At 41.5% G+C, this 12267-nt stretch overlaps 1 protein-coding gene across 7 annotated transcripts in view; it reads left to right on the top strand.

Annotated features, from left to right (window-relative positions):
- The window catches only part of SPATA17 (spermatogenesis associated 17), a 360593-nt gene that overhangs the window by 281131 nt on the left and 67195 nt on the right, over nt 1-12267 (top strand). The window lies entirely within an intron of this gene.

Here is a 12267-nt window from a genome sequence, read left to right on the forward strand (position 1 = left end):
AAAGGCAGACAACTTGTAAGCCCCAGAAAAACAAGGCAATCCCATTGAGTTCCAACTCTCACGGTTTCACTGTAGTGGAAACTCAAATAATTTAACTTATTGTTTTCAGTGTCTTTCACCTTTTACTTGAATGAAGTTTAATATTCCTTGTATAAATTTATTTCGTACTTCTTATCATTATTCTTCCTTTCAGTTTCAGGAAGTGCCTCCTGGTTCTATTATTCTAGCACTTGGTAAATAATTACGATTTACTGTATCCACGCTCATTTATTTTTAAATTCAAACACACCTCTCCACTTTCATCTTTTTTTTTTTTAATTTTGCTTTAGATGAAGGTTTACAGAGCAAACTAGCTTCTCATTAAACAATTAATACACATATTGCTTTGTGCCATTGGTTGCCAACCCCAAGATTTGTCACCTTTCTCCCCTTCTCAACTTGGGTTCCCCATTACCAGCTTTTCTGTCCCCTCCTGCCTTTCATCCTTGCCCTTGGGATGATCTGCCCATTTAGTCTCGTTTTGTTTCATGGGCCTGTCTAATCTTTGGCTGAAGGGTGAACCTCAGGGGTGACTTAAGTACTGAGTTAAAAAGGTATCTGGGGGCCATACTCTTGGAGTTTCTCTAGCCTCTGTTGGACTCGTAAGTCTGGTCTTTTTTGTGTATGTGTGAGTTAGAATTTTGTTCTACAGTTTTCTCCAGCCCTGTCCAGGACCCTCTATTGTGATCCCTGTCAGAGCAGTCGGTGGTGGTAGCTGGGCACCATCTAGTTGTGCTGGCGGAGTCTGTGGTGGTTATGGTCCATTAATCCTGTGGACTAATCTTTCCCTTGTACCACCTTTGTCTTTTTTGAACCTCAGTCCACACAGACACTACTCTAAATCATTTACTTTGCCCACCACTTTTCCAGTTGAGATGCATGTGGTAGGCAGAATTCTAAGACCGCCCCTAGGATTTCCCACTTACCTCGTGCCCATGCCTTGCATAATCCCCACGAGTGTGAGTTAGGTAAAATTTACTTCTGTTGTTGTTATTAGCTGCTGTCAAGTATACCCCCGACCCATGGCAACCCCATGACAACAGAATTAATGCTGCTAGGTCCTACACCATCCCCATGATCGGTTGAGGATTGGACCATTGTGATCCTTAGGGTTTTCTTTGGCTATTTTCTGGAAATATATCACCAGGCCTTACTTCTTAGTCTGCCTGGAAGCTCTGCTGAAACCTGTTGACCATCACAGCAAAACGCAAGCCTTCACTGACAGACAGGTGGTGGCTGTGCGTGAGGTTCATTGATCAAACCCAGGTCTCCCTCATGGAACGTTAGAATTCTACCACTGGACCACCACTGTCCCTCTCCTATTATCATGTTATGCTGTATGGCACAAGTAGGGAGATTATCCAGGTAAGCCTAACCCAATCATGAGACCTTTAAGAGATTGAAGCATGAGAAGAGTTTGATGCACACTTTCTGGCTTGAAGATGGGAGGAGCCACATGGCGAGGATGGCAGATGGCCTCTAGGAACTGAGAGTGGTCCCTGGCTGACAGCCAGCAAGGAATGAGGGTCTCAGTCCTATGACTGCAAGGAACTATATTCTACCAGCGACAACAATGGTCTTATCAGTTGCTTTTTCCCAGAGACTCCAGATACACACTCTGCCTACCCAATTCATTGATTTCAGTCTTGTGATACCCTGAATAGAGAACTCAGCCATGCCATACTAGTCTTCTTACCTACACCGCTGTGAGCTGATAACTGAGTGTGGTTTTAAGCCCCTAAATATATGGTAATTTGTTACTCAGCAATAGAAAACTAGTACAGTGTGTTTCTCTGGACGCATGTTGACCAAGTCTATATTGATTATTATAGATGCAGCCAAATCATGGTTATATGCAAGAAATACTACCTGTCTAAGCTAACATCAGTCCCAGATTATTGAGAGAGAGAAATCTAGCTGTAATACTAGATTCCATAACAGTAGATCAATTGATTTCAAAGCCATTCACATTTTTTTTACATGACATTTTATGTACATTTCACATTACTTCTAGGATTTTAAACATTTAAGCATACAATACTCTGTAGTTTCTTGAATAACATGATTATAACATAACCATATAAGAAGAATACTCTGCTTAGAGTAGTAAATTATGGAGTATGTCCAAAATCTGGCATTCAATTCTCCCCATGAAAAAGAGAATACGTCACTGAAAAAGGCTCTATACAATTAACAAAATATCAGATCAAAAAAGCTATCTAATTACATAGCCATTGGTAAATAAATATATAAAGCCATAAAAGAAGATCTCAATTAACCCAAGGTCTGGAAGAGGTCATGTATTTCTCCCGTCTTGGGATCTAAGTACGTCTCAGCCTAGTGAAGAGTTCTCGAAGTCCTGAGGTCTTGTAATCTCACCAAGAGTTGGGATGTTTTGGGGGATGTGACCTCATTACTGCTCCCATTCTCTCTTCTTCAAACCTTTATTACTGATGTCAAGGAAATTTGAAGATTTTTCAAATTTCTAGCATGTCATGTTAGACTTTGAGAGGTTGAGTTGAGACACATTTATTTCACCCTACAGCTGCTCAAAAAAAGCTCAAGACCACATCCCCCCAGAGGCAGAAGATGGAGAAGGGCAATGCAAAGGCCTTTTAGAGTCTGTCTAGTGAGATGAGAGTGATTAGACAGAGAAAGGAAATGAGGTCACTTTGCCAAAGCTGTTATGGGCTCTCTGATAAAATGTTCTCCAAAGATGCTCATATAGTGAAGTCATTTTTGCTTTGGGTTATGTTTAGTGTAAGCCATGGATTTGAAGGAGCTTTCTGAATTGAGCTATGTAATTGAGTAATGTATCAATAAATCTGATCTATCATTGAAAGCAGCATTTTAATAGTATGCTTGGATAGGGGAAAAAACGTTACAGATTATATGGCTGCTTTGTTTCGTAGGGGAAAAAGCAATTATGCAAGTCACAGTCCCTCCGATATAAGTTACTTATCAATGACTCACAGAAACTAGAACATGTCAGTCAGGATCCACTTAGTATACACAGCCACACAGTAATTTGAACAGGGCAAGTTTAACGTAAAGAATTAGTAACTAGGAAAGAAGATTGGAGTAGCAGGGATCAGCTAGTAAGAAGTACCAGGAACTCTAGAAGAATATAGGAATAGCAGATACAAGGAGCAGCCACTACTTATAGGACTGAGATAAGAGCATCCAAGGCAGAGCGCCAGCTCCCCAAGGACTGAGACCCAGGCCTTGTTGGAGACAGCATGGCCCTGGCTCACTGAGTGACAGCGAGGTCTCTGTGGCTCAGCACCAGGAGAACTTGCTGCAAATCCACCCTTTAATGTGCGTGGAGAAGACTCTCACAAACCGGTCTGTCACTGGAGCCACTCTGCTACAAAAGCAACTGAGGGGTTGCTAAGGGAAGCTGGTGCCCATGGGGTGCTGTTGGCTGCCATGCACTGCAGGAATCAGGCACTGGGTACTAGGTAAGCTGTGCACACTGCAGGAGCCAGACGCTAAAGAAGCCACCATACTACAGGAGCCAGGTGCTGGAGAAGCTGTGGTACAGGGACTGGGCACTAGGTAAGCTGCGCACACTGCAGGAGCCAGACACTGGAGAAGCTGCCTACAGCATGGGAATCTGGTCCTGGAGAAGTCACACGTGCTGTAGAAGGCTGGTGCTAGACAGTGAAAAGACCCAGGTACTGGAGAAGCTCCCCGTGCTGGAGAAGCAAGCCACCCATGCTGGAGAAGCCCACCAGGCTGCAGGAACCCACCTACTGAGCACACTGGAACCAGGGGAGAAAGGCCCTTCCCCTACAATGTCTCTTCAGTGCCCTCTGCTGACACAATTTAGCATCATGCCAGCTGGCAAAGGAAAATTATTTAAAGAACCCAGATGTATTTTCACGGATTAGGCAGTGAAGGTTGAATGGGAGCTGAGGGCAATGAATTGATAAGAGTACCCCCTTTAATGTAACCCCTATACTTGACAGTGTTTTTAATCTGTGAGGGGGCTCTCTCTGATATTTGCAGTATAGGCACCTCACCGACTGCTTGTGAACTTCACCCCTACCATCACCTTGAATCCTTGAGAATGTTTACATTCTGATGGTCAACAGGTCTAACTTTTGTATTTATAACGTGCTGGTGAATCCACAGACATGTTTCTCTTCCCTGTTGAAATCATCCCCAAGTGAACCTGTATGTCTACCACTGAGCTTTCTTCTCCTAACCAAGCGTAACCAACAAGTATTAGAAAGAGGAGCCTGAGTGGTGCAAGCAATTTGCAATTGGCTGCTAACCTAAAGGTTGGTGGTTCGAATCCACTCAGCAGCACCATAAAAGAAAGGCCTGGTGACCTGCTTCCATAAAGATTACAGCCAAGAAACCCCTAAGGAGCAGTTCTACTCTGTGACACATGGGGTGGCTGTGAGTCAGAACGGACTTGATGGCAACAGGTTTTTTGTTGTTGTTGTGTGTTTTCTGGTTTAGGATAGACAGTATGATATTGTTACTGTCCTGACTGATTTGTTGGAGTGATCCTGAGTCTCAGAAATGGACCTTCTTCTGACTTCAGCTTTCTTTGGCCTGTAAAAGAGGCCAGGTTGCTTGAGACAGTTTTACACAAGAGATTCAGTGGAGCTGAGAGCTGTTGAGATATTTTCACCTTGAAAGTTCCACAACATAGTTTTAGAAATATGTGGCATTGTATTTTGGAAAATACAATATATAAGATATATTTTATCAGTGAAAATGCTTTGCATGTATAGGTTTGTTTGTTTGTTATGCACAGTCTTTAAGTCCCTGGAGACCTTTATCCCATTCATTTAATTCCAAAGACATAGAAGTTACCATCCAGGTGCTGGGAAAAAGGCAGAACCTTTCTTTGGAATGTGCAGGATGTGGACAGCCCAGGCTCGCTGGATTTATCCTTTCCTGTGCATCACTTAAGCTCAGCCTGTACCTAGTGGTCTTCATCTGTAAACTGAAGTAATGGCAAGGTGGACCAAGAGAACTCCTAGCTCTAAAAAGCTACAGTGATTTAAATTTTTAATTAAGCAACACAGAGGTAAAGTAAGCTTTCAAGTCCATTCCAACTCAACAACATAATAACAATTATGGTGTTGGAGAAGAATATTGAATATACCATGGACTGCCAGAAGAACAAACACATCTGTCTTGGAAAATACAGCCAGAATGCTCCTTGGAAGTGAGGATGGGGAGACTTTGTCTCATGTGCTTTGGACATGTTATCAGGAGGGATCAGTCCCTGGAGAGGGACATCATGCTTGGTAAAGTAGAGGGTCAGCAAAAAAGTGGAAGACCCTCAACGAGATGGATTGACACAGTGGCTGCAACAATGGGCTCAAACATAAATGATTGTGAGGATGGCTAAGGACCGGGCAGTGTTTCGTTCTGTTGTACACAGCAGCATGGGTACCAACCAATTCAATGGCACCTAACAACAACTCAAATTATTTAAAAAAAAAAAAAAAAAAAGTGTGTAAAGCAAGGACAGATTTTATGTATATTTTTTACAGTCAGATAATTGTTCTCTTTATCTTAGCCTCCTGCTTGTAAAGACAAGCGGCAGTTGGTTTTCAAGCCACAACCATCCCACTTGCTGGTTCTTCCACCCTGCCTAGAATCTCCATCCATATCTCTGGAAAATGACTCCCTCTCAGGATACTTTGAAATTAGTTCAGGCTAATTGCTGCTAGATAAGTAGTGTTTAGCAGCTGTTTAAAATACGAAAAGAAGAGAGATGGGTTTATATTGTATCAAAAAGAACTTAGGTTCAAATTAAGGACAATTTTGTTAACTAAGAAGAACTTGGAAAAGTCTAATACTTATCAGGGTTTTATGGAGTCTCCTTGTCTAGCAAAAAAAAAAAATCAGAAATTGCATTCCTTTATCTTTCTGGATATTTTAAGTTTATATCTGACCTCACAAAGATACCATTTTTGTTTTAAGAACATCTCTAAGCTTGGAGGCTAAACCATATCCAAAATAAACTCAGGAGCTCAGGCTGCTAAAGCAGACTAGAACATTTTATTAGACAGAGGATATTTATAGCACTTCCCATTTCAGTGTAAGCTTTAGCTTGAAAGTAGATTAATTTTGGAGTATTGTACTGGGGTTATTTGGGATGAGAATTGCTGAAACATAGAGCTATATTTTGAGTTTATATTCCAGCTCTCTGCAGAAATGAGCTTCTGTTCACAGGAAGCCGACATAATTCAAAAGTTACAATTGCCATGCCTTCAGAGAAAGATTTTCTACTCAAAAAGCAAGGCAATCAGTGCCTAGTTGAGGAGGTGCATTTTGACTCAGCATTGGGCAGTGCCAATTAACCAGGGGTGGGTTAACTAGTAAGCACGGTACACATGGGCTTACAGTAAGCAAGGTACGCATGGACTTAATTATGTTTACTTACTAATCTGTAGTGAACAATTTCACATGGGCTTCACCACATCACTTGCCAACTGCTTTCTGCTTATTGGTGCTTTATCCACTGGTTTTATAGAATGACATCTTTACAAATGGCACTGGAGGCTATCACAGTGTGCGAGAGTCCCAAAATTGAGGCACTTAGCTATAGTAAAATGACTGGCCTACGTCTTAATCTTTCAGTTACTTCTCTAGAAACCATTAATCTTTGCACAGACCTGATCATGCATCTGAAGAAATGTTTTCCCAATAGTTTAGCTAGGAATGTGGAAAGAATATTCGTAAGAGGAGGTCTTGACGCAAGACCCTTATCAAAACTCAGCTGCAGTTAGCCCTTAGGAAATGCTTTGTTTTGATAAAGCTATTTTGACAGAATGATCTCAAAAAGAATGTCTTGTGATTTTCTTGTGACAACCCTGTAAACCTCCCTTTAGGCATGTACTTCTGCAATTTTGAGACTAACCAACCTAGGTAACCCACATATGCCCTTTAGACCAATCATGTTAAGATCCCTGTTTGTAGTTGTCCTGCCTCTTACATTCCTAATTTTGCAACTTCCAGTCAGAAAGTTGTACTTCAAGTTGCTGCTTTTCCAATATAAATATAACTCCGTAACTTCACTACCTTGAAATGCTTAGACTGTGTGTCTCCCCAGTTTGAACTTTCAAGAATCTCCAATAAATCTCTTTACTTTAAACAGTGTACGTGTCCTTACTCTGATATTTCTTGGTGTCATATGTGTGGAATTTGAAGATGCATTATCTTTGGCCACCCCTGAGACACTGAGGACCTGGAACTTTGGTACTGGCATAGGCCCCTTGAGCCCTTCCGCCTCCATGGGATTGTGGGAGTTGTCCTGGGTAAAAAGCCTTTTGAACTGAGCTCTGCTTCCTTGCTTGATGCTCTTTGAGATTTCTTTTGTGTTGTCATTTTCAGTTAACACTGTGAATGTTTTGATGAGTTTGTTGCCAAATTAATTTTGGTGAGGTCATTACTGTGATTTTGTCAGGCCTTATAAACCACATGAAAAATTTGGGCATGGGTTGGCCAGTAAACACTGGTAGGACAGCTGCCAACCACAAAAATGGTCAAAGACTCCCATGACAGGATAAGCCAGATCATGAACCAGGCAAAAGCACTAGGCTGCCTGCTGGCTGCAAGCAAAAATTCACATACCAAAGGTACATGTTGGTTAGAGCAAAACACCAGTCGCAGCCTGCAGCAAAGCTCTAATAGAATTCTAGTAAACTCTGGGAGAATCAAGGTTTCAGCCCATTAAGCTGAACTCACTTTGTTTTCTTAAGGTGCACATTTAGGTTTCAGGATGCATTCAGGTCCCAGTGCATGTTCAGGCTTTATCACACCCCCAGGTTTTATAACATGTGCAATTTACTGTTTTAGTAAGATGAAGAATGCCAGTTTAAGGACTTGGCAGGGCCACCTTCGGGCACCCCAGTCACCCACATGAACAAGTTTTTTCTTTTTTCCTCTCCTGCTTGTTTTTGGACTGCTGGCGTACTTTTACAAAGACAGGTTTTAAAAATCAATGCGCGATATAGGGCTCCTTTGAACTAGACAAACTAGTTTTTTTGTGCAGTCAATTAGAAAAGAAAGGCTCCCGGATCAGGCAACCACAATGGGACATCTATTTTGATTGGTCTATAGAAGCCTATAAAAGGCACTAAGAGAGCAGAATATTCTCTATGCAAGATACTATTTCCAAATTAATAACGAGATAAAAAGAATTAGAATGCCAGATTTCTACTCCTATCCCACGGACCTTGGTCCCTCTGCTCCTCTGCTGGCTGACTCTTCTTTATACCCATCTCTGCCTTTTTGCTCCCCTATTAATACCCTTTCTGACTTCCCTTTTTCCCAAAGAACCTGTCAAAAAAGTTAAGACCCATTCCTGAGATGGCTTTTAAACTCTGTCCTCTGCTGAGGTCAGGAGTCACTACAAAGGAAACTTCAAATGAACCTGGCATGTCCTTTAGTCCTTGAACTCACACCAAACTACATAGTATTGTTAAAGATTTCCCAAATTTGTGTAAAGACGCTTACAAATTTACAAAAGCATTTAAAATCCTTGTGGAAGTATACTAGCCTGGAGCGTCAGACTTATATCAATTAGTTCACATACTAGCCAGCCCTGGAGATACTCAGTTATGGTTAGAACATGCTGACTGGAAGGACCCTCAAGCCAGTCTTGCTTTACACACAGGCATGAGAGCTGAGACCCTGCTTGCCAAAGCCCAAGACGGGGGAAAGAAATTTCTTGATGCTGTTGGTAAGGCACTTCCCCTGTAGTAGACTGGACAAAGATTCAGTCTTGTATATGAAATAAAGAAAAGTTGTCTATGACTACCAAAACCAGTTGTCCCAAGATTTCTTAGCATTCTGGTTTGGACCCACTGACCCCAGGGGCTTCAGGGGCTTTTAGTGTTGTGCTTCTGTCTGGCCTTAAATCTGCACTTTCAGCCTTAATAAAGGGGCAACACCTGGATTGGAAGGCAGCTCTGATTGCCAAGCTAATCTAGCTCACAAACTTTCTCAAATAATGGAGACTCGACAAACCCCCAAGGCAAATAAGCTAATGGCCCTACAATTACAACAATTGCAGTCTCTTAACCAAAGAAATTTAAGCCCTTTAGTGGTACTAAACCTGGCACTTGCCATTACTATAAAATAACTGGACATTTTAGGAAAGATTGGATATAATTAAAAATTAAGTTGAATGATGATCTGCCATCAGACAGGGCCCAACCTGAACAGAAACGAAGAGGCTCTGTGGACAGCGGCTTTTCTGGTGGTGGCTCTAAATCCTCACGGAGAAACAAATTTCTGAGTAAATGGAGAACATTGTAAATTTTTTATTAATATTAGTGTCACCCTGTCAGCAATAAACCCCACACATTTACAGAAGCCCCTGCCCCAGAGTGACTAGATTTCCCAAGTTGTGGGGATAGCCAATCTAGTGTATACAGTAACTTGCTCCCAACCAGTCCCTATTTCTTTCCCCTAGTGAAGACATGCACCCATTTTTACTTAGCCCTGATACCCCAGTTAACCTACTGGGGCGAGATCTTCTATCTAAATAGAATTGCCATTTCAATTTACTGAAGAAGGAGAAATTTTGTTGAATTTACCAGACACCCATAAGTAAACAGATATTGAATCAGAAAACATTCAAGATAAGGAGGAGGATCTTTGTTACCTGCAGGCACTTAAACTGCCTCTGCGGGAATGTAGTCTTTCTGCTTCCTCTATTCCTTTACACTGCCTTTCCTCTGTACCAGAAACTTTATGGGCCACTACCTCTACGCGTGTTCGCCGGGTACTATCAGCAGATCCAATTGAGATCCAAGTTGATACCTCCAAGACTTTACCAGAAATTTCCTAATATCCATTGAAACAAGAAGCCAAAGAAGGACTTGCCCCCATTATCGAAGATTTTCTTGCTAAAATATTAATTATTCTTTGCACTAGCCCTTGCAATATCCTGTTTTTCTTGACAAGAAGCCAAATAATTGAGACTTGAGATGTGTGTAGGACCTATGGGCTACAATCGCATTGTCATACCTAGGTTCCCTGCAGTTCTCAGTCCTCATTTACTTCTTTCCAATGTCCCTCCCAGAGCCACTCACGTGACCATCATAGACATTTGCAATGCTTTTTTTTTTTTTTTTAGCATTTCTGTATACCCGGGTAGTCAATATTTATTTGCCATTAGTTGGTGGCTGTTTTTGTTGTTGTTGTTGTTAAGTGCCATCAAGTCAGTTCTGACTCATAGCAACCCTATGCACAGCAGAATGAAACACTGTCTCGTCCCACGCCATCCTTACAGTTGTTACTTGGTAGGACCAACAATTTACTTCAACTGTGATGCCCCAAGGATTCACTGAGTCTCCTACTTACTTTTTCCAAATTTTACATGCAGATTTATAGCCATTACAGTTTACAGACTCAGCTTCACTGAGCCCTCTACTTACTACCCCAAAATTTATATGCAGATTTACAGCCATTATAGTTTACCTGAGGGTCCACCTTATTACAGTATGTCAATGATTTACTCATGTGTTCCTGTTCACAGGTAGCATATCTTGAAGACAGCCTCCTGCTGTCAAAACACTTAGCTACTGGTGGACATAAAACTTCTAAAGAGAAAATACACCTAACTCAATCTTTGGTCAAATACATAGGGCATATAATCTCAGCTAAGGGAGTCTCAAGGAGCTCTGGTTGCATGATGATTAAGCACTCAGCTACTAACCAAAAGGTTGGCAATTCAAACCCACCAGCAGGAGAAAAGACCTGACAATCTGTTCCTGTAAAGATTACAGCCAAGAAAACCATATGGGGGCAGTTCTACTGTGTCCTATAGGGTCACTATTTGTCAGAATTGGCAGCACACAACAACAACAACAAAGGGAGTATCAATTAATCCTAAAAGAAAGGAAGCCATCTTGACTTTTCCTATCCCTGCCATAAAGAAATGATTAAGAAGATTTTTTAGGACTTTGTGGGTACTACAGAGTCTGGATGGAAACCCTGGTGGTGTAGTGGTTAAGTGCTACGGTTGCTAACCAAAAGGTCGGCAGTTCGAATCTGCCAGGCGCTCCTTGGAAACTCTATGGGACAGTTCTACTCTGTCCTATAGGGTTACTATGAGTCGGAATCGACTTGACAGCAGTGGGGTTTTTTTGGTTTACAGGGTCTGGATACAGAATTTTTCTTTACTCACTCAACCTTTATATCAGCGTTTAAAATCTTCTAAGTCTGACCCTTTCTAACTTTCAAAAGAAGGCTGAGATGGTATATAAAAGTTAAAAGGGACCTGTTGGTTATTACAGTTTATAATTAGACTCAGTTGCCAGGGGATACCCTCCTTGCTTCTGGGTGGTTGCAATTACAGCTAAATTAATAGAAACCACATCAGACATAGTTTTAGGGAATTCTATTGATGTTTATGTTCCCCATGCAATTTCTGCCATTTTAAATTCAACCTTAACGCAACACCTTTCAGCTACCTAGCTCACTTCATATGAAGTTCTCCTTTTAGCTGCCCATAATGTTAGACTGGATACCATAGCTTCATTAAACCCAAGTACCCTTTTACTCCTCTGGATAATAATGATTACCCCTTCACATGATTGACTAGATTTAACTGAACAACTTTTATCTCCCAGGAAAGACTTGAAAGAAACTCCTTTATTTAATGCTGATTTAATCTTATTTGTGGTTGGGTTCTACCTAAGACGTAATCCCACCAGTCCTCATTACCAGGGAAGCTATGCCATCACCACGTCCACGTCTATAGGCATCCTCAAAAGTGATGCCCTCCCTAAAGTCACCTGCTCAACAGGCTGAACTGATCAAATTCATGAGGGCTTGTAAATTAGCTTCTGGACAGACAGTGATTTCATCTATTGGAAATGACACCAATGAAGCACTCTCTGGAACCTTGCTGGAAAGGACCTTACCTAGTGCTTCTCACCAAACCTCGTGTTGCCAAATTAGAGAGAGTGGACTCTTGGGTTCACCTCTCACAACCAAAGGCCAAAGAACCTGTCTGGATTTGGAAATCCAATGGAGACTTATGGATTTCTCTCAAATACCATGGTGACCAGAAGTAGATGATCATGAAGATAGATAGCTTGTCCCAAGATCACGGAACAAGACCACATGCAAGTTCTTGAAATAAATGGCCTTTATTTAATACTAATAGCTCTTGAAATTGGGTTAATTGTTTTTCAGCTTAAATGTATTGATTAGAAGGATCAATTCATGCAGACTGTTGAA

This window comes from Elephas maximus, chromosome 24 (assembly GCF_024166365.1).
Source record: "Elephas maximus indicus isolate mEleMax1 chromosome 24, mEleMax1 primary haplotype, whole genome shotgun sequence".
NCBI lineage: Eukaryota > Metazoa > Chordata > Mammalia > Proboscidea > Elephantidae > Elephas > Elephas maximus.